We start from the raw sequence: 24,768 nt of genomic DNA on the forward strand, positions 1-24,768 counted from the left end.
ACGTGCAGAAGCACAGTGAGAATTATGTCTGCTAATTGTAAATTCTGCCTTTGAGGACTTCAAAATAATAACCTAGGTAGTTTGGTTGTCTGCATTTTTCCTTTGACTTAAAATATGATAAGGCACAAATGAATAATTGTTTACAAAATTTTAAATGATAGTTTATCTGCAGGAGATACTTTTGTCTCCCTGAGTCTCCCATATCCCTTCTCTCTGCCCTGTGACTTCTAAGCTATTGCTGCAAGATGGCAGGATGTCAATGCCCCCCAAATTGAACCTGTGATTTGTTTTTCTTTGATTTATGGGCTTGTAGTCAATAAACTTTATAAAGGAAAGTATCAGACTGAGCAATCAATCAAAGATAAGCAGATTCTTGTCCTTTAAAAGCATTTCACCCCAGTAAGCAAGGGTCTCATTCATCTTTTACAACCACTCTTGCAGCTTTCAGCTGAGAAAGGACTTGCTGCTGACTACATTCCCTTCTGCTGAAAACGCCCCTGTTCTGAGCTGAGATTTTTAAATTTCATTGCAGCAGTACATTTCCTTCTCATGTTATTTGCTATCTCTAAAAGTGCAAATTGTTTGCATGTTGTTACTAAAGGTAAATCTCCTTGCTGTGTAGATAAAAAAAGGCTTATGTTTTAAAGTGTGAGGCATGGACTGTTGTTTTACAGAAACAGTATTCATTTTCTTTGTTATTTTACAAAACAAAACATAAAAATAGGTTCCCATTTGTTTTTTTAGTAGTATCTGAATTTCCTTTTGAGTAAGGCAAATGTTGTCCTGCATGTTTTGCTTCTCTGAAGCACAGATGGTGTGCATATGCAGATTGGTGATTTTTTAATCAAAACAGTGACACTTGGGAATATATGTAAGTATTGTAATAATGCATTAGTCAGGAGTGATGTTGTAACACACTGAGATCATACACATAAATCTAAGACACCATGTCTAGACACCCCAGGGAAGATGGCATGCCATGGGTTAGAGCAAGCATTAAGGAAGTGCAATATTTCAAATATGATGGGAAAATAATGCAATTTGCAGACTTTAATAAAACCATTGGGGGATTAATTTTACTCAGGATACACTCTCTCCAAAAAACATCTATGTTTCTACATTTGCTTCGTAGATAATCAGAAGGCAAGACACTGTACCTGCTATCTCAGACATAAGCACAGTACGGTACCTATGAATTGTGCTGTATCTTTAATATGCTGAATATGAAAATAATCCCTTTATAGTGCTTTAGTAGTACAAAACTGCATTATGCAAACAATGCACAGACAGCATAAACCTTGGAGATTCAGAATTTGAAGAGCTTTTAAATTAATCTCATAAGTGTTGATTTGGGCATGCTCAGGGAGTGTGCTCAGCTGTAAAACTTGACCGACCTAACCCTCCCAGTTTTAATTATTAGCCTTTTGATTATCAAATATTAAAAGAAGAGGTGCAATTTATGACTTATGCATGTATAATTTTCCTTTCTCTGTAAAGGTTTTCTAATTTTTTTTTAAGAATCCTTGCTGTCTTTGGCTGATTTTTGTTGTCTTGTATAGCTCTTGGCGTATAATTTTAATCAGCCAACCACCTTTTAAATTTTTGCCAGCTGATAACTACTCACAAGCAAATAACTTGCAGTACTATGCCAGGAATGTTGTGATAAAAATGTCAATTTAAACCTGGCCAAGGATGACAATCATAACTATTTCCAAGTGAGAAACTTGAACAGAATACATAACACAATAGCACTTTTTACTTTCTGCTAGTGTAATACATGCAGGAACTTTAGAGATAATGATAACCCTCACAGTCAAAACCCCACTTAAAAATTGGCTGCATTGGTAGCTCCATCAACCTCATCATCTCTTGTCATCTGAAAGGCTAATAGTAAAAAATCTTCAATATAACTGAATATTTTCAATTAAAATATCATCAGCTCAAATGCTGGCTGTAATCAGTCCTGTAAATCTGGCAGCTAGAGAAGTCCATGAATGAGGGAACTCAGGTTTTGCCAATAGTGACAATGGTTTATATCCTGTCCAACTGAACTCTGTTTCAGAAAACTAGGTGTGTGTGTGTTAACGTGGAGTAAACCCAAACAATTCAATAGTTGCCTTCCCCTCCTCTGTCTTTTCTTTCCTGGGCTATAAAGACACCCATCCAAAATCCTTTATTAGAACAATAATCCAGTGGGAAGATACTTTGAAACCAAAACCTAAAACATGATGGGTTGGGACATAAGCGATCCTTTGAAATTGTCAGGAGATTCTTGGAAAAGATGAATTCACAGAGCTGGGAGCAACACGGTGTGTTGCAGTGTTGTGAGGCCTCTGCACACAGCCCACCTCCTTCTTCAGAAAATTGTAAACCACCTCTTGTATTTAGCTCTTCCCATTTTAAAGCTAGATTTCATCTTCTAGGACATTCAGGAAATGTGAATGGGCCTCAGGGCTTGTGCAGGAGTAGAAATGCGTCTGCAAAATAATAATAATGAGCAGCTTTCATGAATCTCCATGGAGATTTCTTCCCTTTGAGCATCTTCCAAGGTCTTTGCCACAGTCAGGGCAGAATATTTCTGGTTTTAGACCAATCTTCCTGTTGCCCTTTGCCTCTTCCTATCTAGCTAGTGCTACACAAATATTACTAGTGCATATTATATTTATCATATATTCATTTACACAGTCCTCATTTATCTTTCTTTCCTTCATATTCTCTTACTCTGAAACTTGCTCTTTATTGAATTTCTGCTGTTTCCACCAGCACTTTATTTTTTATCATCCTTCATATTACAATATTACATCCTTCATTCTTTGTATTACTGTCTACCCAAAGTCTATCCACTTTAAACAGTATGACATAAAAATGCACTCATGCTTTAATTTCAAAATGGTGTTGCTAATATCAGTTCTTGTGAATGAAATGTATTAGAGTCAGGTTCAATAAATACAATCCTTACTGTTTGCTAGAACAGAACCCAAATCCTGGGTTCTTCTATTCTGTGGAAGCTGCTGCAGTTTACTTTTAGCATTATTTCTTGGTACATATGAAGAGCTTCCATGAAGCAGCTTTAGGTCAGGTACAATTTTTTTTTTTTATAACTCCTGGCTGCATCCCACTGTGGATGATCTTCAGCAGCCCACTTGCACTGCTCCTCCTCCTCGTGGAGATCCACAGCAGAGAGAATGGGGTGAGGAGGGTGGACTTACCTTCTCTCCTGGTGCATGTCCATGTGTGGTTTGGGTCAAAGCATCCTATAGATGTGATTCTGCAGCTGTGGGGGTGTAAATGATGGTGCTGTGGTTAGACTGGGCTCAGCAGAGGGTCAGCCGTGGGTGGGGATGGGTGTGGTGGGGACGGGCAGCTCCCAGTACCTCCCTGCTTGGGTGCACAGCCTTCCCCGGGCAGCCCGAGATGGTCATTGAACATGGCTGGGAGAGAGAGCAGCTTGTCATCCTGCAGGAATATCAGATGCTAGACAGACCACTTTAACCTTGCTTAACCTTTCACTGTGCTCCTCAGCTAATGAGATGAATGAAAGTTTTATTGGTGTTTCTTGACCTAGATCTTTTATATGACAGTTCCATGTATCTGAGCAGCCTAATGCCTTATGTTCTGTAAATCAATATAGCTTTATCTATTGTTTTAAAAGCAAGAAATGTTTCTTTTAGGCCTACTATCATATCCTATAAATAATATTGATTTTGTTTAGCCTGAAAAACTATTTAATTTTGAATTGGCTCACCTTGTTAGTCAAATGCAGTTCTTGGGTAAGTCCAAGCATGAGTCTCATTACTTTTATCCCTAAGGTGTTTGCAAACCTGGTGTCAATAAATTGAGAATGAGATCTCCTGTGCATGAACCACATCTAAGTTTTCAATTTATGGAAGTTTTTCAGACTCTGGGATTTAATGGGCAAACACAAGAAAGCAGTTATAGCAGACTGCACAGCCTCATGTTACCTCAAATAATGCAAATGTTATAGGACAGTGATGGGAATGTGCAACATTAAGCCAGCCTTTTGTGCTGTTATGTGAATTGCACTGGCTCAGCTAAAAAGGAAAACTTAAAAATGTATTTTATATTTACATCTTCAACACACACTTTCCCTAGTTATTATTTTGCTTCTATTCTTCCATCCTTTCATTGACTGAAGTACAAATACTCTCATTGCCATTTGTGATGCTCTGAAATGAAGATTTCAGGACAGGAGAACAAAATAGTAGTATTCAGGGTTAGGGTCATTGCTCCATCTGTTGTCTGCTGTGTTTGACACAACCAGGATTGTACTGAATGTATAACTAGGAAGGACCACTACAGTGATGTTTCTTACAGGTGCTTCAGACACTTCTAAAGGCATTTTTGAACAGAACTTCTGACATTTCCTTCCCATGTGCTCAAGACTTCTGTACCAATACTTTTTCAGTTTCTATTCTGAAATAAATTCCTATCTATTTACATGCTTGATGTAAGTAAATAAAATTTTCAAGACTGAGTCCAATGAGACAGTATATTAAAATGCATTTCTCATTGTCCAACTCCATGATAAGATTCTTATACAAGCCTTTGGATTTCAGGGTAAATAGATACCCATTTGATCTGTTCATATATAAGACACAAAATCTGATTCAATTATCCTTTCATAGCAAATGTGTGACACTTTAGGTACTAAATAGATGATACAAAGGTTGACTCTGAACACACTAAATTCATATACAAATGCAGGCATGGTAATGATTTCCAGGCTCATTTTTTATGTTAGCATTACACAAATGCAACCAAGGAAGTGATTAGTATATTTCTTTGTTGAACTTCTGAGACATTAGTTTGTGTATTATTACTTGCAACTAGCTTTTCCATTTTACTATTATTTGCACTTCTGACTTGGTGAGGACTAAATATCAGACTGATGATTAACATTTTATCTGGCAAAAAATAGGAACTGTGAGAGGTTGGTCTGTGAATTTTTATAGAAACATCAGAGAAACTAAACAGCTCTAGCTCTTTAGTTCCAGAAATTAATGTATAATATTGTTTTCCAAAAACACAGTATCATCTCGTGGCTTTAAAAATGACTGTGGGAAAAGCACATAAGCCTATTTTGTATAAAAATGAAGCAGAAAGTATTAATTTCTGCTTGCCAAGCTGCCCATATGAATTTGTGATGGGCGTCTAAGTGTGGAGGTAAGTAATAAGCAGGTATTGACTTATATTGAGATCGGTATCGAGATTTTTTGACCCAAAGAGGTTACAATTGACTGAAGAGTGGGGCAGTAAATCTTGCTATTGAACAAAAAGCTAAAGTCAATATATGTATTATTATAAACATTTTTCTTTTGGAAGAGATAATAAGGGTGGAGGGGTTTAAGACTTTAGATTTATATGGACATGATAGCATACAGTTCTTTCTTTTAGTCAAAGGAGAAAAATGCCTGGAGGGAGGTTGTGGTGGATTTTTTTGGTGGGTTTTTCTTTTGTGTGCCTTTTTTTAAACAACAGTATTTATTTATTTTTAATACAGCTTCACCAATCACAAAGCAGTAAAGCCTGCATCAACTTTCACATCATAAACCCCTATTCTCATTGTTTTATAACTCAGCTATAAAGGTTATTTTCAGATTGAAATTTGGCCTGCAAGCTCTTCGGCTAAGAATCATTTTTTCCCCAGAAGGGTAAAAGGAATAAAGATGATCTATTGAACTATTTATTGAATTTTAGAGGAGCACAGAAAATACGTGTTGTGATTTTTATATAATTCAAGATTTAGATTGTATTCCTTATTGAATATTATTTTATGCATAAAGCTAGGATTTACTTGATCATAAAGGTGGGGCTTAAAATGTTCTTTCAGTGCTTTCAAACACTTGCTAATAGTAATTCATGCCTTGTATTGTAAATAAGTATGATTTTTATATTTTAGTCCATTCTATTATGCTCTGGTCAGTACATTATATTTTAGGTTATTGCTTGAAAAAATGAAGAGGAGATAGAGCGCAGAAGTAAACAGAAATTCATCCATATGAAGACATTAAATTTATTAATTAAAATCACATACATCCTATGGTGAGTGATGAAATACCTGTTGAATTGCAATTTAATAACATTTATATATGCTAGTAACTTGACTGCCAGTAGAAGTGATCCTTCAGTAACTCAAAGTAGAAATGATCCTTCAATAATTCAAAAATACTCTAACAAAAAGAATTTGTTTCTTTCCATTGCAGAAGCCATCTGCCTCATTCCTTAGTTCACAAGACCCTCTTATATTTCTCTAGGAATCAGGAACTTGTGCTAATTTAGGAGACTCACTGAATCTCTTTAGCAGCACAGGCTACGATAAATGCAGACATCTTCTCTGCTCTTTGCACTGGCTTGCTGTGGATTTAAAAACAAACCCCACCTTGGTACCCTTGTCTTGGAGCCATTTGCTGTTGTGCTGTAAGTGCCCACTGCCCAGGGGCTGCCCCAGACTCGCAGTGGCGCCCTGGCAGTGCCCAGTGCTGAGCTGTGCCCAGTGCTGAGCTGAGCCCAGTGCTGTTCTGTGCCCAGTGCCCTGGCTGTGCCCAGTGCCCTGGCTGTGCCCAGTGCTGGGCTGTGCCCAGTGCTGAGCTGTGCCCAGTGCTGTTCTGTGCCCAGTGCCCTGGCTGTGCCCAGTGCTGTTCTGTTCCCAGTGCTGTTCTGTTCCCAGTGCTGAGCTGTGCCCAGTGCTGAGCTGAGCCCAGTGCCCTGGCTGTGCCCAGTGCCCTGGCTGTGCCCAGTGCTGAGCTGTGCCCAGTGCTGGGCTGTGCCCAGTGCTGAGCTGTGCCCAGTGCTGGGCTGTGCCCAGTGCCCTGGCTGTGCCCAGTGCCCTGGCTGTGCCCAGTGCTGTTCTGTTCCCAGTGCTGAGCTGTGCCCAGTGCTGAGCTGTGCCCAGTGCCCTGGCTGTGCCCAGTGCTGGGCTGTGCCCAGTGCTGAGCTGTGCCCAGTGCTGGGCTGTGCCCAGTGCTGGGCTGTGCCTAGTGCCCTGGCTGTGCCCAGTGCCCATGTTGTGCCCAGCACAGCTGCACCACGCTCTTTGGGGCAGGGAGGGAGCTTCCTTCTGCAGAGGGCAGGGAGGAATAACCACCCCATCCAAACCCTGGGCCCCAGCTCTGCCTCTGCTGCCTGGTGAGGTTCTCCGTGCTGCTGACACTTGATTCAGTTCCCTTCTGTGCTCCCACCCTGGTGGCATCACTTGCAAAGCATTCTGAGCTGGGAATTACTGTACTGTGGCTGCTGGCCAGGACCTTTCCCCTCCTTGGAGAAGTTGTCCTGCTATCTCTGTATCACCTCATGGAAATATCATCATGGAAATTATCTGCTCTTCTGTCAGATCTCACTATGGTGGAAGAGACTTTGAGAAGTGTACCTCCCACAAGAGCAATATTTCCAAATGACCTGCAGGAAAAAACAGACTTATTTTGAATTGAATGCTATTTCCTCTCTCTGCTTATGCAGTTTCTGTTCTGGAAATGTGTAGGAGGGAAGGGTAATTGTGTCATCCTCAGTTTTGCCCCATTTAAAATATGCATGCAGATAAACAGTCTTTCTCTATACTATGTGACCTGAGGCTTAGCTTTCCACAAGGCTGCCCATTGCTTTGGGTCTTTTGACTTTTGTCCTTTAAGTAGCAAAGAGTGAAAACCCAGAAAAAACATTTTTTAATCCCTAAATATGTCATAGCTACATTTTTCTCTCTGGAGTGACCATTGTGCTCATGGTGCATCTGGCTGGGGATGGTGGTGGTGGCACACAGTGCACTGGCCTTCCTCCCAAACATCAACGAGAAGCTCAGTTTGCACTCTTACACTCAAGCAGACTGGGACATTTTTGCTTATTTCATCACAATTAAATAAATTACTCTGTTTGAGTTTAGCTAGAGAAAGTTGCTGTGAAGAAGTTTGGCTTAGAGTACCTTAGGCTCCAGTTACCAGCAACCAAATCTATGGATTTTTATGCTTTGTCTGAGGCTTTTCATTCACTACAAGATAATGTATTGCCACACTGTCTCTATAGTGTATGAAGTTTCTTTTCAAAGGCACACATGTCCCTGGAAGCATGCTTTGAGAAACCATAGCATCTGGCTATACTTTGCCCACCTTATTGCAGTTTCTATCTGTAGGTGCTGATGCATTTAAATTAGTTGCCATTTCAAGATATTATAAAGGCTATAGATAAAAATCTTCTATAGCTACAAAGTGCCCACAGATTTATTCAAACCTACTGAAACTTCATTCATTTCCATTCCCAAGACAGTTTCCAGCCTTCCCCTATGGATATGCATGCTGTTTAATGGCACATGAATTAGCATGTCTGCTTGTTGGCACCAGTGTGGTAATGGTGGCAGTAGCTGATAAAGCTCATTAGATGGAAATAAAGGATCTCAAGTAAGTTAATGGCGAAAAACATCTGAATTTAGTAGGAACAGATCTGTGAAAATGAATGTGTAATGTACTGAGCTTCAGCATGGTCAGGCTGTGTCTTGTGGCTTCTTCTTGTGGGGAGATATTTTTTAATTCAGGTTTTATATAATTTTATTTTAGAAAATCACCTACTTTTTGGTGTATGAGCTGTCTACTTTGCTGTTCTCCATTTAAAAGGTGCTTATAGCAAGTGAATTGGAAGCTGAATTTGTGAAGTTGAAGGGAAAATCTACTTAGGATGACATCCTTTTCCTAAAGCTTGTGCTGGCCAACTCTGCTGCTTCTGAATGAGATACACCTTTTCGAATATATACAATTTAAGCACAATATTGCCAGATAATACAAAAATACGTACTCAACCAATAAACATTGGGCTGAATGTCCCATCTGAAAATGACAGCTTCTTTTCCAGTTTGAAAATAGATCTTCTGCACTCATTTTCCCATAAGTACACTTTTGCCTTCTTTGGTCATACTGAACTATTTTTTGTTTATCATACAAGGTTATATGGTGTCAGAACAGTGCCATGCCTATCTATAATGTGGTTTTTAGAAACAATACACTTGGATGATTTATATGGGGTTTATTAGTGTTCACAAAGAGAGCCAGATCATGATCGATTTGATCATAATTTGCTCCTTCTGATTTTCCACTATTCAAAAATTACTGTGTTTAAGCTAGAGATGTGTGCTGCTCTCACCACTGTTTGCCAGAGTGGGATTAATAGTAGAATAATGTCGAGCCAGACAAACTTAAGTGGCAAAGTTACTTACTTTTTAAAAAAGAGATGGAATTAGTGGGTTATGTGGGTGAAAATCTTCCAGCATCACAAGCCTTGTAAGCCCAAAGAACGTTTTTATTATAGTCGGTGGGGGATGTTCAAACAATGAGAAGTTGAAGAGCAAAATGTGATTCTAGCTGATTCTTGATCTTGCTGGGGGAGGTTGTGCTTTGATTTCTTTCAGGAAAGCACAGTGCACACCTGTGGTATTATATAAAACATTACATAATTATGAGAGTAACACCCTGAATTTTCTCCCTCCAGCTCTGTCCTAGTCCACCTCTAATGAAGCAGCAAGTGTGTGGTGACTTTGGTTCAGATCTGTCTTTGTGCCTTAGCTTCTTAGCTTGCAAAGTGTGTGAATTTATACATGGTGCCCTTGGCATTTATTTTCTGGTGTTGCTTTTGCTTATTTCAGGGAGAAAGCCTACTAATGTTCCCTTAAAATAAGTTTACTATTCAGGCCAGATTGTTGCCTTTTCTGCCATGTTTGCAGCCTAATTGTATTTAATATCACAGTTCAGGGCTTTCCTCTCTCTGCTCCTTGTCACTCAGAGGTATTTAAAAGAGGATTTAAACCAGCTATTTTTTGTACTTAATCCTTGATCCCTTCTGCCCGCCTCCTGCCCAGGCTTGCTCATTCACTGGAAATAGCAGCCTATGTCCACATTATACTGCTCTAGTTTATAGTAATTTTGTCTTATGCCTTTGGAGTATAAATGATTGTTCAATTCAGACATTCAAAATGAAAGTGAAGTTGCCAGTGGAAACGGGTGACTCATTATACAATGAGTGAGTACAAATAAAAAGGTGCCTGAGTATAATAATCAGAAGATATTGACTTTTGTTGAGGTCAGGATCACAATTTATTAACCCAAGAGGTAAATATTGACTGAAACTTTGGGCAGCTTTTTTTCCCCCCTCTTTTCCTTATAGCCGAGAGAAGACTGTGGAGGATTTCCTAAATAACTCCATCTGCCTGCACAGTGAGATGGACACTTTTGCATTTTGCCTGCAGTTTTATGCTCATCTTTTGTTCTGGCTCTCCCAAGGGCAAAACGATTTATAGCATATTTTAGAGGAATATTTAAAATCATGCTAATTGCTGTTTCTTTGTCATTAATTCTGCTCTTGACAAGCCAGAATCCTTCTCCTGAAACAGGTTTTTCTTCTGAGCACTTCTTCAGATAATCCCAGCCCCAGACTGGCTGTCTGCATTTGCTCTTCAGTTCTGGCCATTGCCCTCTCTGATGCCTTGGGGATAATTTTTTGTGTGTGTGCACGTGTGTCTAAAAACACCAGGGTACTGAAGCAGCCATCAGACAGATGCCCTTGGGATGGTGACTCCTTGTGCTGCTGACATTCTGTTCACTCTCTAGAAGGGGCTGTACAATCAAATTATCTGCCAGAGCAAAAGCAGCTCCCTTGTTTGGCTAAAATAAGCACCCTGAAATAGCTACTCTGCTGTCTTATTTGGAAAATCAGGCTTTTCCTGGTTTCCTCCCTCTCTGACAGCTCTATGCCTTCTAGGGACTGCACAGTTTGTGCTGAAGGATGTTTGGGATTTATGTTTGGGATTTATGTTTGGTAGCTGAGCCTTTTCCGAGCAGGGCACTTACCTGCTTTTCAGTCAGTCACATTTTTTGTTTGTGCTTACTTGTTGGGTTTGGTTATTTTTTACAAGCAACATGACTGACATTTTGCAGTGGGTCTGGTCCCTGTTGTGCAGAGCTCCCACAGGGCTGGCTGGGGACCAAGGGGTGTTGGCTGCTGGATGCCACCTCACAGCTGCTGCCACCACACCTGGGCACCGTTTGGAGCCCTTGTCCTTGCTGTCTTCCAAGCTAAAAGAGATGGTGTCGAGAGAATTAATGTGACTTTCTACTCTTAAAGGCTAATTTATAGATTTGCTTCTTTTCTGTCCTGTCTTTCCTCCTTCTCCTGCTCCTTCCCCAGTCTTTTATTTTGTCAAATAATCTGCTTCTTTTTAGGTGTTCTCATTCCCATTGTCTTGTGGTTTTGCTCTGGCATCCTCCTCAGAGTAAGATCTTCTTCTGTTTAGAGTCTGATTTACATGAATAATGCCTCAGGATAATCAGGCAGGATTGAATTTTCACACAGTTTTAAATACTACAAAAGCTCCACTGAGCTTTTAGCAGGAGAGAGCTGGTTAGTGAGCATTGGAAAAGTGTTTTGAACCTGTTGATAAAATTTATCTGTGAAAAAGGGTCTGCAAAGTATTAGTATCAAATTGTTATATATGGGAGCAAAGTCTTAAATCAAACTTTATAATCCACGGATTTTGGTAGAGGTGTGGAAATCTGCATAGCAAACATAAGCTTACTGAAAATACCTCACTACCTCTGCAGAGCCTTCAGAATGGATCCACAGATTCCTGAGCATTCATGGACCCCAGAGTGGAAGCCACAGCATAAAATCAGATTAATGTTCTGGGAAGATCTTCCCTGCTGAAGCTCATCCTTGCTGAGCTGAGAAACCTGCCCCAAATGGTGACACAGGCTGATTTAAACAGTGCTTAAGTCACTCTCTTAGAGGCTCCGGTGCTTCTGCTGCATCTTGGAGACTCCAAGTCTGTTCTGCACACTTGTACATGTGTGCCTTGTGTCTGGTGTAATGCAGCCTGCATGACCTGATCCATGGACTCCCATTACCTCTACCAGTGAGGCCCATAAAATACTTTTGGGCTCAGACCAAAGGGAAAGGGCCAGAGGAAATGAGTTTAAAAGCCTGAGCACATCTCCCAATGGACATAACAGTCCACATCACAGAATTTATATACATAATTTAAAATAATTGGCAACTTTAGGAAGCAAAGCAAAGAGCAAAATGGAGCTACTTTAGCTGATTATTTATGATCACCTTTTGTCTCAGATGTTTCTGTAAGGAAAATCTTGCCTGTTTGGTAGTTCAAATAACTAATGCTGAGCCTGAACTACTCTGTTGTCTGCTCTAAATGAGAATCACACATTCGCTGTCTATTTTACAAGTGCATTTGCTGTATTTTTAAATTTAAGTGGTCTCCCTTTATTTCCCAATGCTTAGGCAAAGACTCTGTCCCCAGACTCTGCTACCTCTCTATTGCCCTCTAAGTACTTCATGTGAAAGGTCATAGGCTCACAATACTGACTCCTTGCAAAGTTCAACTGGTTCTCTTTGGTAGGCTAAAGCCATTCCCCATCTCTGTAGCAAGGGAGGTCCCCTGGCAGCAAAACAAATGTGGTTAGTTATGTGTGGCATGAACCTCAGCTGCACTGGGAGCTGAGCTCCGGAAAACACGTAATGGTAATGTATTGAGAATTACAAGGCTAACCCATCAGCCTCTTTCAAGAAATTTAAGTCTGAAATGTTTTATTTTGCCTAGGGAAAGTCTATTTGGGTCTGTCACCTGGTTTCCAGGAAGGTCCAGCACTCCCCCCTCCCCTGCTCCTTAGCAGGACGGATGGCATATAAAGAGGTCAAAGAGACTACCACTGTCATGCCATAAATCAGTGGTTCAGCTTAAAGGAGAGCCCAAAAGGCTTCTGCTCATCTGGTCTAAACTGACTCATTCTGCTGCACTCAACAGAGGATCTGACAGCAGCAGATTTGCCTCAAGAGCTTCAGAATTCTCACTTTAGGTTTATCTAACTGGTGTTTCAGACATTCTTTCTCTGTTGTCAATGGCAGAGATTTTATTAATATCTTAATAAATGTATTTCAACTACTGCTTCACAGAATATCCAAACTTCCCTCCCTGGCCACAAATAGGATGTTAAGTATATCTGATTATAAAAATACCACTAGCCAATTTAGTTTAATTTAAATTTAGATTTTGCCCTAAACAAATACTGGTGTGCCCTGTATATTTTTACGGCCAGATTATGATTTACTAACTCCGTTTTGGGGGTTAAAGAGAGTATGACCTTGGCCCATATTAATATTTAAAGATTACCATGCACATGAAATCGGATGCTGACACAAGTCTCAAAGGACTAAGAGGTTTTTAATCTTTAGAAGAAGCAGTGCCACACTGAAATATGTATTACTACATTCAAAACAGAGCATGTAACAAATGTCCCACTAGCAGGCATCAGAGACTGCAAATTTCATTCAGTGTAATATGGTCCACAAATACCAACGTTTCCAGAAGGGAAATTACAATGTCACTGAGGCTGATGCTTGACACCATAGCAAAGGCCAGCAGTGGCATCTCAGACACTGCAGTAAAAGAAGTTTGCCATCCAGTTCTAAATGCAGGAACCATTTAGTGCCCTTTTCAAGGCAATACATAGATTTTACTCTTTCAAAAGGGTGAAAGTTTACGTACATTTCTTTTCAAATGCAATTTAGAACAATTTAGGAACCATGTCATTCTTTGTTTTTACAACAGCACAAGCCTAAAACATTAAAACCTCTTGGTTTTATTTTAATGCAGTAAAAAAGAAAGCCAGAGTTGTTTTAATAGAAGACAGAAACAGTTGATATTTAAGATAAATGAATTATTTTATGCCTTTTTAAGGGCACAATTGTTTTGTTTAAAAAATTTCTAGCTTAGCCTACCAGCATTTTTAGCAGGTCTTTCCACTACATCTAAGCTTCAAAAAAAATGTGAACTAGCAAGCTATAGAAGAGTCTAATTAGTTTCTCATTCATTTTGGATGTACTCAGTTTGTATGAAAATGCTGTAGGTGAGGTCTCTGATTACAATAGTTCCTGTGTTTCAATAACATCATGCAGGTTTTACAGGACTTGAAGAACTGTGACTGAATGGCTCTCTCCAGTCTCCTTTTTTGGTGAGTGATAGAGGTGGCAGCCTGGTCTCTTGTCATATTTCTGACAGGTAATTGCAGACTGGTGTCTCTGGGAGCTTGCTCTGGTGCTGCCAGAAAGTACTGGTCTGGTTTGGAGATAGTTTAACCAAAAGTTTAATAGATGTAGAAGAATTTGGGTACTAGAGGTTTCCAGCCCTGAGGAATTAGGAGCCTGTGAACGTGTGTGTTTGTTTCCCAAATCATCAGCTGAGGGTCACCACTATGTTTGCTGATGGGTGATGTCTGTCCACACCTTCACCACTGGCAGTAGTGATTAAAAGGAAAAGGAACCAGACCTATTGTTTGGAAGTTAGGGAGGCAGTGCTGGAAAACTTGGTGGTGCAAGGAGAGCAAGAGCATTCCTTCCTGGAGAGGCAGCTCTCCTTGCCATGGCTGACCATCCTCTCCATGCTGGCTGTGCTTTTGATGCAGCATTGTTGTAACCTAACCCTCACCTGGCCATTTCACAAGCAGGGCATGCTTTCTTTGTTCCTTTATAACCATTATGGGCTTTTAACCTTCCCATGCCCTTAGCATGCCTGTCCCAGACCTATCCTCCTTCTGTTTGTGCCCTCCCTCAGCAAGGTTATGAGTCATGGGAGCAGATGCTGGAGAAATGTGCACCTTCTGAGTGAGTGGCTGAGTGTGTAAAAGGGGGCAGAAAAGCTGCATGGAGACTTCTGCTTTCGGTGCTTTCCAAACATGTGGTCTCACTTCAATACATTTATTTGCCAGTCAGCTAATCCACTTCCCTCTAAATTTGGTTGTTTTGTCAGATTTTGTGGGGGTGATATTTATTGGAAGTTTTTTGGTCTCTGTAAACAAAATTGGATCTTTTTTATCCAAAATGAGTGTTTTTTTCTGCATGACTTGCTTAGAACTTCATACTGCTAAGTCTCAAAAAAGAATTTCAGTGAGTCACAAGTACTGCAGGATGGCATGATGCCCTTCACAGAAATAACAACTACAGATGTGTAAAAAAAAATTAGGATTTGAGAATCTGAAGTTCTTTGCAAAATCTGCAACACTTTTATTATCAGCATTGCTGATAGTACAAATGAGGCTGAAGTGACAGATAAGTGTTCTGGTCCAATGAATTCACCTACTGCTTATGATCCTTCCAGTTGTATTTTTAACTGTTTTGGCATTCCCCATTAAATCTCCCTAAACAGTCTTCTTGCTGGTTCAGTGCTCTCGACCAGGAAGCTTGTGAGTTTGTGAGGATTTGTACTTGATCATGAATGATTCATGAAATGAGCTTAGAAAACTAAGTTTAACATCTTATTCAATGCTGAGGAAAAAAAAGAGCATCTTCTCCCATACTCGTAACAACTTGGCTAAAAAGGAAGAGTCTCAATGTCTCATTTTAAACACTGAAATTCAGAGCATCTGTTGCCTTTCCAGCCAAACCTCATCTCTACTAAGAAGCAAGAGGAAGCATTTTAATTTACTCCTGTAGCTGGTTTTGTTTTTCATTCTGCTCATACGTCTGACCACGTCCCAGCCGCACGCACAGCCAGGCTATTGGGCACCACTGACAGCCAGGGCTGCCCATGTTGCCGTTTCTCGCTCCCATTTAACCATGTGCTGGATTTTTCTCTAAAAGATATGTCTGAAATCAGTTGATTTTGTTTATATTCTGCAACTGATTCTATATGCTCCTTAGGACAACAGAAAGCTTAAACCCCAGGGTGTTATATTCTTAGTGCCTCCCTCTCCTTCTCCTCCCCCTTGAGCTCTCAGTGCATGGCAGACAGAAGCGCCCCTTTCTGAAGGGTGTGCATGGCACTCAGAGCCTGGGAGCACACAGCACCATTTCCCTGCCCTACCTGTTCCATCCAGACCGTGTCTGAGGCTTGGTTTTCACGCCAGTGAAATGGGGATAATTGTGTTGCTTTGATGTGCTGATGAAAGTGCCTTGTGAGAGCTAAATATTTCTTTGTGGAACATGCCATGGTATGTTTGGAACCTCTGTGTAGCAAAGGGTAGGAAGACAGCAGAGACATGGATCTGATGATGAAAAAATCAGGACAAAACAGAGAAGGAGGTCCATGGTTATTCTCTTGCTCTCCTTTGTCTCCTATTCTAGATCTGCAGTAGGATTTTTTCCAACACAGCATACATCTAGGGACACCTGCTGAGAGAATAAAACACAATAAACATGAGCATGCTATGGTGAGAGACATATTTTTCTTGTACAATAGACATTTTGATCCAGAGTTACAGAAAGTTTAAACCCGTAAATTAAAATCAATTCAAATGCTTTTGTTATTCAACCTGAGGCTTTTTTTTTGTTGTATTTTGTGGGTTTTTTTAAGCTGGAAAAAATTTGATCTCATGGTTAATAGAATTATGAAAAAGAAGAAAGTACTTCTAAACAAGGTCTTCTAAGGTGTCCCCTGGGACTATGATTTGAAACTGGTCTTGCATTAATTGCAGTTTCTCTGGCTGTTTGTTAGGCCATTGCCATGCTGCGTTAAGGTCTCAATGCTTTTATCTAGCCCTCCCCTATTCCCTGTTTGTTCTTCAGCAAGGATGAGAGGAACCCTTACAGTATGCAAATACATAATGCTTTCTATGCTTCTTTCTTTAGAGACATAAAAGGATTTTTTAAAAAAGGCAAGTTGAATACATGGCAATAAAGACATAAATCTTCAGAAGCAGGCAAGCTACACTCCCTCTGCACTTCACAAATGAAGCATGGTTTTTGCAAAGAAAGAGTTTGTTAGGAGAACCAGAGGAAGCAGGATTTCCATAATGATTTGCAAGAAAAAATTCTGTAACACATGGCACCGTATTTCCTTCAGAACTGCAATCCCCTTGGGACCAAATTCTTTACTACTTAATCACTGCAGTAATTAGAGATGATGTTGGCAAGTGTTCATTGAACGTTGTGTCATTTTACATCTTAAAACATTTTGGCGTTACCATTTTCTTTATTCGGTGTGTTCTGGTCCATCCCCTGGATGATTAGACACAGCTGGCCTTTGCTTTGGGACCAGGTCAGTTTTGCAATTAAGAGCTGTGTTGGTCTGCACTGATAAAAAGAAGGACTAAATAGTTCTATTTATGGTTTCTAAATTACCTTTCCACCAAACATTTTTTATAATGACTTGTACACAAGAGACTTGATGTGAAACAAATCTGAGTGAAACAGAGGATTCCAGCCACAAAAAATGTCTCTGTCCTACAGCGAGCCTTCAAATGTGGAAAACTGCAGTACCAAAGTATGAATGAAGATCTCTCTGTAGATGGAGAATAATGTTGCAGCACCAAACCTGCATGCAGAATGTGGCTGTGATGATGAGGAGTGCTCAGGGGGTGTGGGCAGCAAGAGGCAGCCATCAGCAGCATCTGCCTCATGCTGCTCCTTCCCTCTCTGCTGCTCTGTACAGGCTGGCCAATGTGATGTCAAATGAGGAGAAAGGGAAAAGGGAAAGGGCTGTTCAACCCCTAAATCCATCAGTTGAAACTTCTGTTGGTAAGGTTGGGAGAACTTGTGCTTGAGGTATTAATAATACATCTGGAAATAGTGCAGCCTGACTTCTCTGCATTTCAGGTCTGTGCCTGTAGCTGTCACTTCCGAAAAGTAGGAAAGGTTTTTCTTGCAAGATATCATAATAGCTGAAAACTGCAGATGTACCTTTCAGTTTTCTAAAATCCAAGCATCATTAACTATGTTGAGTGGCATATCAAGGCAACAGTGCACGGTGGAAGGTCCCTGCACTACTCTTGCAGGCTCAGATTGTCCTTTTACACTCTAGATCTTAATCTTCATTTTTCAAAATGTTCATGTGTCTGTTACTTTTTTTAAACAAGCTTTGATGAGGCACTGGAGCCTTTCAAAGATTAAACGTGGAGGGTGCAGGAATGGCCTGGCTGTGATGCACACTTCTCTCAGGCCCTATGTGTTTGAACATCCTTTCAGCTGGGCAGGCATTGAAGTGCCCCCCATAATTGGGCTTGGTCTTGGATAAAGATTGTTTCCACTTTCAGCCTCATTTCATAGAGGCTGAAACAGAAAATTCATCAGACGTAAAGTTCAGCTTAAATGACAATTTGTGTGACTAATGACTTTCTAAAAGACAAGGTGGTAGATTATAATGTCTTTTGAAATGCTTTCAGAGGAGAAAAACACACAGTAAAAATTATATGACAAATATAAAAAAGGGAAAAGAAAACAAAGTTAGTAACAGAAGAAAGCACTAGCAGCCACTATGCTTTTAAATTATCTCTCCACAGCCTACAAATCTTTACTTTGACTCACGCATACCATACATCTAGCAAAGAGAGAAATAATATTTTTTATTGCCACTCAATTATAATTGATATACTACTGTATCATTTTAAAATGTGTGAAAGCTGAAAAGTACACACACAAAAATTTTAAATGGCAGGCAAAGAACAGCATAATAAAAGTGATAGAACTTTCTGAGGTAGTTTTACATACATGCCTTTCTCCCCTTATATGCATGTTCCAGGCAGACAAAAAGTACTAATAAAAATTGGTAATGCGTAATAGCTCAAAACCGATTAAAGAAAATTACCTCTCCTTTTAATTCTGCTTACAAGCCTTTTCTGCAATATTGATTATTTTTCAGAGGTAAGTGATAGTATCTATTCTTTCTGCAATTAATCTATATGTTCATTTTGCATGGTGGTTTTAGAAATCCTCTGACGTCCAGAATTAGGATACTGGTAACTCTAGAAAATGCTAGTTCTATGACAGTTTCTAAGAAAAAATCTGGCCAAAGGCTGATTGTGCTGCTACTGTGACAAAGACATCTATTAGTGCATTAGTTGTCTGATATACTAGAGGACAGGTTCTGGTATAATTTGAAACTAGAATTCAGGTTGCACCTGGCCAATTGCTTCCTTGTTCCACCACTAGCACTGAAAATTCCAGAGCTGTGGCTGTATGGCAAATAAATGACAAAACCACTGTTTATGATTTTGTTTGCTACTCTTAAATAATTCTGATGTTCCTTTTTTTCATCCATTTCAGAGCCTGTCACTTATGTATATCTTCCAAGAGATGATGCGAGTTTTGTGCTGAAAGTTGTATCTCACAGTCTTTATTATATTCATCACATATGCCAAACTGATACCAAAAGGGAGTATGTTTTCAAGCATTTTACGTAGACAATTCAAGCACTACTTTCTTTCCTGTTTTTCCAGATCAAATGCTCCTAAATCATCATGATGAAGAAGATATTATGGGATGCATCTTAAACAAAGTGCTGAACACAGTCTGAGTGACTGCAAGTTCAGGTACCTTGATAGTCCAAACAGGACTGTAAGATCACTTCCCAAATCTAGTGGCAATGGTACAATATAGACAAGTTTCTGTGTCTTACTTTACCTGGGTTTCAATTTTTTTTTAGTGCTTTTACATCCATTTAATGGATTAGTAACAACAGGATGTGCCATCCCTGCTGTTCATTCTGTCCAATATGACCAACCCTCCTTTTGTTTAAAAGAAACCTGAAAAGACTAAACTTGAGTGCTTACAGCTTGGCTCTGTCCTACAGCCCCTGTTACTGGGCAAACTGTGCATTGAGCAGCCTTTTGCAACCTTGGGGACACAGCCTTTGTCCCAGGTTTGCTCCCTCCTGATTTCCCCAGGAGCCAGGATCCAGATGAATCCTAGAGGCAAGCCCAGTCCTTGCCTCTAGGAAGAAGAGCAGACTCTACTGTCTCCAGTGTTCTTGCTTTTTTTTTTTTTTTTTTTAATAAGAATCTCCTCATAACACTTGAAGGCTGAGTTATAATCAGCCTGGAAAGATAAATGGCAGAAATACAGCTGACCTCACCAGGTTTTCTGCTTTTCAGCTCAGGATGCAGTTTGTTACTAGCTATGGGAAAACAAAGCGAACCAAGATACATCCTTTCCTCATTGACATACATGACCTTTTTTCTCTTCTGAGGCTCAAGACACCCTGCTCCAGGCCTCCCCAAAAAGAATTGTGTTCTATAGCAATGATAATTATAAACTGGCCTCTGCTTTTGGTCACTTTAAATCCACATGGTATTTTAGACACTATTCTTTGTGCTGTCAGGCATACAGGAATTCTACCATGCTGCAAAAACCCCCCATACACTGTAAAAATGAGCTTCACTTTTTAAGTCATGTCACAGTAAATTGCCTTTGAGTGCACTATAAAAATCTGTTATACTTTCTAGGAGAAAAATTTTCTGTTCTATATTTTAAATTTCTATCTGTTTCTTCAGAAGATAGAAAATCTGTAAAATTTGAAATTGTTTGTCTATAAAAGCAGTATATTCAGAAATGCTCTTCGCATTTTACATTAAGTTATAAATTACAACAGTGCCACAATTTCCAGATGTGTTTTATATAAATATGGATTAAGATAAATGTAGCAGGTTGAGCTAAAATTACCAATCCAAATTCCAATGCTTTTGATTATTCAGTTTCTGGATAAGAGTTTAAGTGATGTATCCTTTAAAGAGGTATATCCTGAAATGAGGGATGCATATGCCTTCCAACCAGGAGACCAAGCACAGCACAGGTGAAAATCAGTAGCAATTGTGCAGTGGGTTCTGTCTAGGTAAGAGTTATTTATATCCCCATCTTACTGTCACAAGGAGTGCCCCTCTGCCTGGGAACCTTAGCAGAGAGGTCACGGGCTCCAGGCAGAGGTAGACTGAGTTTCCTTCTCAGGCTTTGATGGACTTTATCAGGGCTGTCTCTGTTACCATAGTTTCCATTTTGTTCTCCAGATAAGAAATGGAAATGTGTAGTTCACAGAGGCCTTGATCAGTTGGTTGACATAGGGTCCCTGCCTGTGGTGAGGTTTAAGGGAATGAGAAGTAACTATGCAGAGTCATAAAAAAATCAGTCTTTTCTTTCTTCCTTCCCCCTTTTCTTTCCTTGTTTGCTTGCTTTTAGCCATATCTCTGTTCACAGAAACTTGGTGGGACATCTGAATCACCAGCTAGGTAAAAGGGTATCTTCACACAGTTTACAAGAAGCATTGTCTAATGATTGTGCATTTCAGAAACTCAGCTGTTGTGTGCCCTTTAGTGAGTTTTTTCAGCTCCACCCCTTTTGACTATGGACATTTTATTGGGAGTCCTACTCACATCACTCTTTTTGTACCTCTGTTCCCCTTCTGTTCTTGGGCTTCCTGCACTTGCAGGCTCAGTTTGAAATTTCAGAGCAGCAAGGACAGTGTCTGTACTGAAGCACTGAGAAGTTACAAAAGCAGTGGCTGCAGTTAACCACCACTAATAATACCTCTGTCACAGAAATAATCATTGCCTTCAAATGTCCTCTCCCTCCCTAAAATCTCAGGGAAGAACCGTGTTCCTTCCAGCACAAGAAAGGCTACATGAAGGTTAGGGACAAGCCTCCACTGCCCATTACTCTCCCTATTTTACTGTCAGTGGAAATTTCAGATCACTTTATTCCCATGCCAGTATCATTCCCCCTACCTTTTTCATCTCTGGGCAGTAGCCAGGACTTTGGAGTTAATGCAAGTATTGTTGTGCAGTACCAGTATTCTCTGTCAGTGCTCCTTTTACCTTAATAAATAGATACTATCTGCAAGTGAAGGAAGGCAGTATGTGTTTTCTTTTAATTTATTTTGCAGGCTCTGTTAAAAGGTAGGGAACTCATTATGTTCCAGCCAGACAGGAAGTTTTATTTACAATTTCTTACCTCAGTGCAGCTGTGGCAAATTATATCAGCCCTTCAATTCGTGCATTATCATTACTTCCTCACTTTCATACCCTTTCTGGAATTACACTACCACTGACCTGATGAACCCATTTTCTTTTAAAATCACTCCTATTTTATGTTTAGAGATTGCTTGGGAAAACTCAACAGCAGTAGCTAAAAGAGCAGGCAAGATGGCTGTGTATAATCAAAAGGTCAGTCTATTTTCAGGTACTTCTTCAGGGCTACTGCTGAAGAAAGCATGGAGCCATCTGCACCCATACAGGTATCAGGAGTTTGTTCTCGCACACAGCAGAAAAGGCAAAGCCCAGGAAAACAGCCACGGGCTCCCCTGATACCTCCTGTTTGATCCTGCAGGCTGCAGGTGCCTGAGAAAATACTCATCCCAGGCCACTACAATTCACCTCCCACCTGCCCAGAACAGTGACTCACTTGTGCTGTTGCTTTGAAGGAAGGGATCTGTTTCCCATGCACTGACAGCAGGACTCACAGATGGAGCTGAACTGGATGGGTGGCAGTATGATAGGGATCCATGGCTCTTTGGGGGTTATTTACCTCTTCTGCAGAGTTAAAAACTTCTGCAGTTTATCCATCTGTTCACCTATCCCTGCTGACTACATCATCATGGAACTATAATCCCAACCTCCAATTCTGTATTTGTGGGCTACACCTATAGACTAGAGCTCCTTAGCCTACCTAAAAAACACCTGTTTTAACACCTATGCTTTAACACCATAGATACTGAACCTCCAGTTCTCCTCCTGATCAAGGCAGCGTAGCAGGACAAAAAGCTCTGTCTTCTCTTGGATTTGCATTAGCTTTCCCTTCCAGCTCAAGTCCCTCTTTGGCTCCCTGCATCCCCATCTCCATTGTGCATTTTGTTCTCCTATAACACAGTAATTAATATGCTAAATTATTAAAGAATATACTAAAGAAATGTACTCTTTCATTGAGTAAACTCTGAATTGCTGCTGCTCAGTTTGCTGTGAGTTGTGAATTTGCTCTGAGTTATTTTTACCACTGAGAATTGCCAGGCTTTATAGTATGCTTTGCACAGGAACTCAGTTGCCCTTTCACTGCTGTGTTTGTAGTTCTTGTTCCAAGGAAGCTGCCTGCTGTTCCCAGGTTTCCCTTTCTTTCTCACTCTTAGTATCCTGTTTAAATACAAGAAATGCAAATAAATGATTTAAATTCTGTATTTTGCAGGGAAACTTCCTGCTGAGACTTCACTTAGACCAACTGATATCTTCTGCCTGCCTGGAGAAAACCTTTGTCCTCGAGCCTGAAGGCACTTAAAAGTAAGCCTGTTTGGTCTGCCCCTATTAACCAGCAGTACTGAGAGAGAAAATCGCTTTTCCCTAGTGTTCAGCACTTGAGAGCCACAGGATTGAGACTGTTTATTCAGACTGCTTGGTTCTTTGGTATCATCCAATGGGACAGGCTGAGTCACTACTTGACTGATTTCTCTTCACGTGAAGGTTTCAGCACCTTTGCACTGCTGTGAATCCCAAGCAATGATCCTGGTTTGTCCTGACAGCAACCCCCATGCTTCATTGGACTTCCTGGACTGGTGGTCAGAGAAGCTACTCCCCTGGGCTCTGAACTCCTCTGCTTGAGATGATGGGGGAAGGCATCAGCACAGCTGCCAGATGGCACCACCTGGGAGATTTTATGTTACTTTTTGTACTGCCTTTTCTCAACAGGCAAGCCCTTGGGGCAGATAAGGATGCATTAAGTGACTGAAAGACATGCAGTTGTCTCCTAAAAGGTGTCAGTTCAGTATTACTGTATACGAGAGACAATTGTTCTATTTCTGTCCATAGTCTGAAATAATTTTCATTTGGATTGCTGAAGGTCCTTCTTTGCTGAATGGGACCTTTGTGTAATGCTAAAAGGAATAATCTGTTTAATGTTCTGTTTCCCAGCCCTTTGTCTTTCTTTCACCCAAGATAACTTTCAGCATGTTCATGAGTTTTTCATTTGAATGAAATTTTGCTCTAGCTGTGGGCAGAATATAGAAAAAAATCAATAGCTATTAAGATACGTGATACTGCAGGATCTGGGATCCTACTGGTAGAAAAAGCAAGGACCATTTATTTATTCACATACCCAAGTGCCTGCACTTCATAATCTGACCTCACTGCCCAGGTCCTGCTCTTCCCCCAGGTTTTCAGTGGGGTTTTTTGTTGCCAAATGCTGAGCAGAGGATATTTTGCCCATTGCATTCTGCTGTGTTCTGTGCTAGTTTCTTGTGAAAGTGCCTTCAGGTATTTTCCCAGGGCTCACATTTATTTGTTCAAGAACAAGTTAAGAAAGAAGAGTGACTGGAGGTTTTAAAACCCATTTTCTTTTTATCTAGTGTTCTGTTAAAGCTTTTCTCCTAAGCAGCTTACAATAATATAAACAACCTGCAGAAAAAACTTCCTGTCAATCTACTGCTATAAATTCCTACAAGTCCAGGGGCTTCAGGAGCTGTATATTGCACTGAGAGCCCTTGGAGTCAGAGATAACTATCAGATAATTCACTCCTCTAAAAAATACTGCCCTATATTCAGAGTGAGTGGAGAGCAGGAGGGGGGAAGAGAAGATGGGAGGGGGTGTGGAGGGGCAGGAGTGGGGTACCAGGTGTGTGGGGCAAGCATGGGGAGCAAAGGGACCCACGGGTGCAGCAGCTGAGCAAGTGCTTGTCTCTCCCAGTGCCGCTGGCTGTTGCTTTACCAGGCTCCTCGGCTGCACACCTTCTGATTGGCATAAAACACACTTTTCTTTCCTCCAGCTTGTGTGGGTGCAGCACAGGATTCAGCCCCTGGGGCTGCTTTAGCACAGAGAGCAGCCATAGCTCTGTGCTGCTTTGGCTTTGGAGGGGCTCGGGAATAACGAGCAAAATCTAATTAAGAAGAGTGAAATACAGTAGGGTAAGTCAGCTGCATTGGAGTGTGAAATGGAGCCATTATAAAACAAAACACTGCACAGCAGCATTACAGGGTGCTGACAGACTTCCCTGGCACCCGAGCAGGAATGCAGCGGTGGGAGCTG

General features: G+C 40.5%; 1 long non-coding RNA gene across 2 annotated transcripts in view; it reads left to right on the forward strand.

Moving 5' to 3' along the window:
* LOC110470332 (uncharacterized) overlaps positions 1 to 24,142 on the forward strand; it is an 81,135-nt gene extending 56,993 nt beyond the window's left edge. For both annotated transcript variants that reach the window (XR_013340468.1, XR_002465393.2), the window contains 2 exons: positions 19,212 to 19,304; positions 22,939 to 24,142. This is a non-coding gene — a long non-coding RNA (uncharacterized LOC110470332). The remainder of the gene's footprint in view (positions 1 to 19,211; positions 19,305 to 22,938) is intronic.
* Positions 24,143 to 24,768: the final 626 nt, after the last annotated feature.

The sequence above is a fragment of the Lonchura striata genome, chromosome 9, assembly GCF_046129695.1.
Source record: "Lonchura striata isolate bLonStr1 chromosome 9, bLonStr1.mat, whole genome shotgun sequence".
Taxonomy (NCBI): domain Eukaryota; kingdom Metazoa; phylum Chordata; class Aves; order Passeriformes; family Estrildidae; genus Lonchura; species Lonchura striata.